Here is a 5,440-nt window from a genome sequence, read left to right as displayed (position 1 = left end):
TTCAAGCTCAATATCAAAGTTCTTCTCACTTGGTTCAAACCAAGTTCATAGGTCTTAAGCGATCATGTTCAATTCAAGCTCATTTTGATCAAGCTTGAATCAAGCTTTGAATTAAATCTTTTAATTAATCACTCATATTTGCACTAAGTCAATTTAATTGTCCAAATCAAGTCCAAATTATTGGAGTTAAATTTAAGTTCAAATTAACAACTTAAATTTTATGTCATTTTGCATTTTTTCCAATTTCAAGTCCGAATTCAAGTCCAAGTCCAAGTGCAAGTCTGAATTCAAGTCCAAGTCCAAGTGCAAGTGCAAGACCGAGTTAGAGTTCAATTCAGGCTTAAGATGAGCCTCTTCCCTTCATTCGAGTACCCTGTAGTCCTTGCAAACGCAAATTAATGTCCAAATTGCTCAAATAATGATTTGAGTTTGAGTTCACTTAAGTCCAAATAAAGCATCATGTTCACCCGAAATTTCGGCAGCCTCCCGGCGTCTCCCCCGTTTAGGGGCAAACTACGAGAAACTGGGCCGTTCCCACCACGCTAAGAAAAGCGTGCATGGTAGATGCCCTCTTTTGAGGACACCGCGACAGTGTATTTTTTGATCCCCCGCCACGCTAAGAAAAGCGTGCATGGGTATTTTGCAAAAAAGTATTTTTTTTTTAAATATTTTATATGAAAAGAAATTATTTCCCCGCAAGTAGGTACTTATGGGTATCCCTCCTTCGTCGTACGCATCGCACCGGGTTCCCATCCCACCACGTTAAGAAAAGCATGCATAGGCAGTTTTCCAGTGCGCTACGAACTCCAAAGAAGAGATTTGGAACCCAGGATCGCTCTCCTACCTTGTCGTGGGTGTCGCGCCGGTTGCCCCTCCCACCACGCTAAGAAAAGCATGTATAGGCAGACCACCGACTCGACACGCATGCCGAGGTAAGAGAGCAAACAAGGGTTTGAAAATCGAGACAAAAAAATTTCTTTTCTTTCTCCTTTTTTTTTTCTTTTTCTTTTCTTCTCTTTTTTTTTTTCTTTTTTTTTTCCCTTTTTTTTTTAAGATGAAAATAATAAAGACAAAATGAGAAATGATACAAAATAATAAAAGATTACAATGCTTCTGTTAATGAACTCGCTGACAGTATCGTCTTTTGGGGAGATTCTCCTAATGCCACCTCCTAATTTGCCCACTAGGCCATAGATAACTTGGTTGTAAGATGAATCAAAACAATGGAGAACCATCTTTTCTTCTTCGTGGGATATAACACATATGGTCACCATCTCCATTCCTTAATTTTAGAAGCAAATTCTGTGAAAGTATATACAATTGCTCTCCCAATAAGCCATGCAGTGGAAGAGGAGTTCGGAAGAGCAAAGAGAGTGACGGTTTGAACTTAATTTGCTGGAGTGTGAGGCATAACAAGATGTAAAGTTTTGCTTGTAAGATGGAGAAAAGCTATAGGTCACTAGTGTGAAGAGTTTTAATGTAAGCAAGAGGCTGCAGAGGAGTGGTCTTGCTGTGGGATTGAGAGTGGCGAGTTGTTTTCTTGCAACAGGAGGTTGATTCGGCTCAATGTTGAAGAAGATTTTTTTTTTAACTGGAAGGGTAGCAGCTTGAGGGATTTAACGACAAAGGGAAGTTGGGATAGGAGACCTCACAACTGTATGAGCATAAAGGAGACTACATTTGAGTGGATTTCAGTCGAGAAAGGAAGCTGGAGGATTTCGGCTTGGGCTTGAGCGTGGGAATACAGGAAACGGGCTGAAGCCGACTCGACACGCATGCCGAGGTAAGAGAGCAAACAAGGGTTCGAAAATCAAGACAAAAAAATTTCTTTTCTTTCTCCTTTTTTTTTCTTTTTCTTTTCTTCTCTTTTTTTTTCTTGAGCGTGGGATTACAGGAAAAGGGCTAAAGCAGAGCTTGGTGGAATCCTGAAGAGAAGACGGGTGAGGGATTTGCGGCTATATTTTTTTTAAGAAACGAACAGGAAGTTCATTTTAACATGAGGTGGTCTTCCCCATACCACCATGTCCCACTATAGATGGAAGAGAAATGTTTCTGTACAAAGCATTACCCGATGCTCATTTGATGGATTCCTTAGCCACTCCAGAACAAGCTCCTTATCCTTGCCACGCCCAATGAGATCATTTTTAGGCAAGGCTCCCGTTTCACGTGCTCCATGCAGCTTGAGAAAAGAATGAGACGAGTTTGGGTAGAGAGATATTTTTCTCATGGAAGGAAAGAGTTTGGCTTCAGTGGATGGTGCGGCTTTGAGCTGGGAGTGAGGTAAGATGTTCAAACATTTTGGGTAGTTGGAGGCTGACGAACTGTTGCAGTTTAACGGATGGGTTTGCGGGAGGTCTAGGGTCGGTCAAGCTTTTCTTCACGCTAGAAGAGCAGCCGTCATTTGGGAGGGGCTCGGGTAAGAAAGCCACGGGCTGCTGGATAAGTTCTGTAAGAGTGAAGAACAAGTGGTTTAGGCTTTCACCGGAAGAATGAAGAAGGCTGGATGGGAGGAAGAAGAGAAGTGATTTCACGGCTTGGACGAGAGCTCTTGAACTCTAAGACGAAGTGAATCAATGAACTCTTATCCTTATTTCATTTTGACGTTGAAATCAGACCTTCATCTGAGGTAAATCACTTCACCGGATATTCAGGATTTGCACAGGAAGACAGCTCAGGAGATACGAGGTAAGCTTTAAATATGATTTGAAATTTATTTTGACTTTGAATTTTATTAGATTTAATAATAATATTTAATAATAAAATATTATTATTAAATATTATTAATAAATCAGAATGGCTGGGCTATGATTATTACCCAAAAATGCTTCGATTAAGGTGCATTCATTTCAAAATATGCATGAGCACCTCAAAATTTGTGTAGTTTCCTCGTTTTACTTGTATTTTTGTCTCGTTTTACATAAAAAATTCATCGAACATCAGAATTAGACAAATTTATAGTGGATTTAGGATATTGCTGATGTCACGGTCGCAACGGCGTAGTCTGTTCATCAATCAGAGGTCATTTGATCATTGACGAGGCTTCATTTCCTTCATAGCGCATGCCTTCGCAACATATCCAAATCGCCTTTGGAATTTACGACACAACCTCAAACAATCGAATTTGATCAAATAAATTGTATATTCCGAGTGTCGGCGACGTTCCAGACGTAATGGTATTATCCGTTCGTTGATCGAACGTTGTTTGGGGGGCGACGAGGCATCGTTTCCTTCGTAGCGCATGCCTTCACAACATATTTTAGTCACCTTTGAAAATTGTGACGTTACCTCATACGATCCTATTTAAACAAATAAAATGTAGAATCTTAAAGCCGACAACATTCTAGAAGCAATGGCGCCATCCGTTTTGCAATCGGATGTCATTTCGCCATCGATGAGGATAATTTCCCTCGTAATGCGTGCCTTTACAATATATTTGGATCGCCCTTTGATATTTGCGACACCACATCAACTATTCCAATTTGATCAAATAAAATATAGATCCTTAATACAGACGATGTTTCAGATGCAACGACGTCATCTATTTTGTAATCGGGCATCGTTTTGTCACCGACGAGGCTAATTTTCCTCGTAACACGTGCATTTGCATTATATTTGGATCGCTTTTAAAATTTGCGACACCACATCAAATGATCCAATTTGATTAAATAAAATGTAGACTCTGAATGTCGTCAATGTTCCGGACGCAATGGCGTTGTCCGTTTGTCAATTAGACGTCGTTCAAGTATCGTCGAGGCCTCATTTCCGTCGCAACTCATGCCTTAATATCATATTTGCATCGCCTAAAAATCCACCACCATCTCGGATGATCCAAATTTATTAAATAAAATGTATATCCTGAATGTCGACAATATTCCGGACGTAATGGCGATGTCCGTTTGTCGATCGGACATTGTCCGAGCATCTTCGAGGCCTTGTTTCTGTCGTAACGTAGGCCTTTATATCATATTTAAATTGCTTAAAAATTCGCCACCATCTCAGATGATCCAAATTCATTAAATGAAATATATATTCTGAATGTAGACGACGTTCCGGACGTAATGACACTATCCGTTTGTTGATCCGACATCGTTTGATCAACCTCGTGCTTTAATTTCGGGTGTCGGTTGTCTCTTTTGACCAATCTCATCCGATTCAGTTACGATGGGCCTTGACCAAACAGAATTCAATATCCTGATCGGAACGATACCATCCATTTGGGAATCAGAGGTCATTTAGTCCCTTAAGTGATGCGTTTTATCAATGCATGCTTTGCCTAAATGATCATTTTTTGCCTCTTTTAACATGGTTTATATGTAGGGGTCAACAAATGCCCCCCAACAAATGTGTTACGCGTCTAGAGAGAATCACGTTTGTTGTATGCTGATTGATCCTGTGGATCTCTATATATTCGTTCTAGTTGTCACACTAGGGATTCCATTTAATGGATCTCCAAGAATTTGTTCGGATGTCACACTAAGGCTTTTCATTTAGTGGATCTCTAAAACTTATTTAGATGTCACACTGCTATCTTTTAGTGGATCTCCAAAAATTTGTTTGGATGTCACACTAAAATTTTTATTTTGTAGATCTCTAAGAATCCATCTGTGTATCTTCATGTATCTTTAGATACACTTGCAATCTTCAATATAATTGATATATTTGTTGTTAGTCAAGTAGAGATCTACAGGGTAGTGATAAAGTACTTTAGAGGATCACTTTGCAGATTAATGATGGTGGATAATATCATCAATATTCGTTCTCTTTTAACTACCACGATCACTTTGGTTTATAACCCTTCTTCATATACACAGCTTTCTTCCATCCTCTGGTTGTATCTTGATGAAATTTTAAATATTTATTTAGGGATCTCGGAATGTGGGATGATGTCGACCCAAATAAATATTTAAAATGCCCCCAGTCTTTAGGGACATTTGTAGATGTCATCTAGGGTGCTCATTCTGTGGCCTTGGCCTGAGTCCTGAGATTTTGATACTTCTGTCCTGTGCTTTGTGCTGCGGACTTGGTGAAGGGTTGTCTGATTTGTCTTTTGTGACTTGTCAGAAAATTTGTATGCCTTCTGCCCTTTGCTTCTAGCTTTGGCGGGCTTGATGAAGGGGTAGATGCCGGTGACCTAAACCCTTAGGTTTGTATTAGGTCGATGGCGAAAAGCCGAAAAGTCATCGGTCCAGAGCTTTGTGCATGGCGGACTTGTTGATGACAGAATCCACTTAGTTCAACCTTGGGCTTTTCATGAACTTTGGGATAATTTTCTTCGGTCATTTGCTTTGTGCTTTGGCGGACTTGTTGAAGAAAAATTCCTTCGATCCTCGCTTTGTGCTTTACGGATTTGTTGAAGGATTTGCAAGTTCTGGATTCAGTTGATAGTACCGAACGTAGGTAGTATCTTGATCCTTAACCACTTGAGAAGACTTTAATCTGA

The sequence above is a fragment of the Dendrobium catenatum genome, unplaced genomic scaffold (assembly GCF_001605985.2).
Source record: "Dendrobium catenatum unplaced genomic scaffold, ASM160598v2 fragScaff_scaffold_1230, whole genome shotgun sequence".
NCBI lineage: Eukaryota > Viridiplantae > Streptophyta > Magnoliopsida > Asparagales > Orchidaceae > Dendrobium > Dendrobium catenatum.
This window is presented reverse-complemented; position numbering follows the sequence as displayed.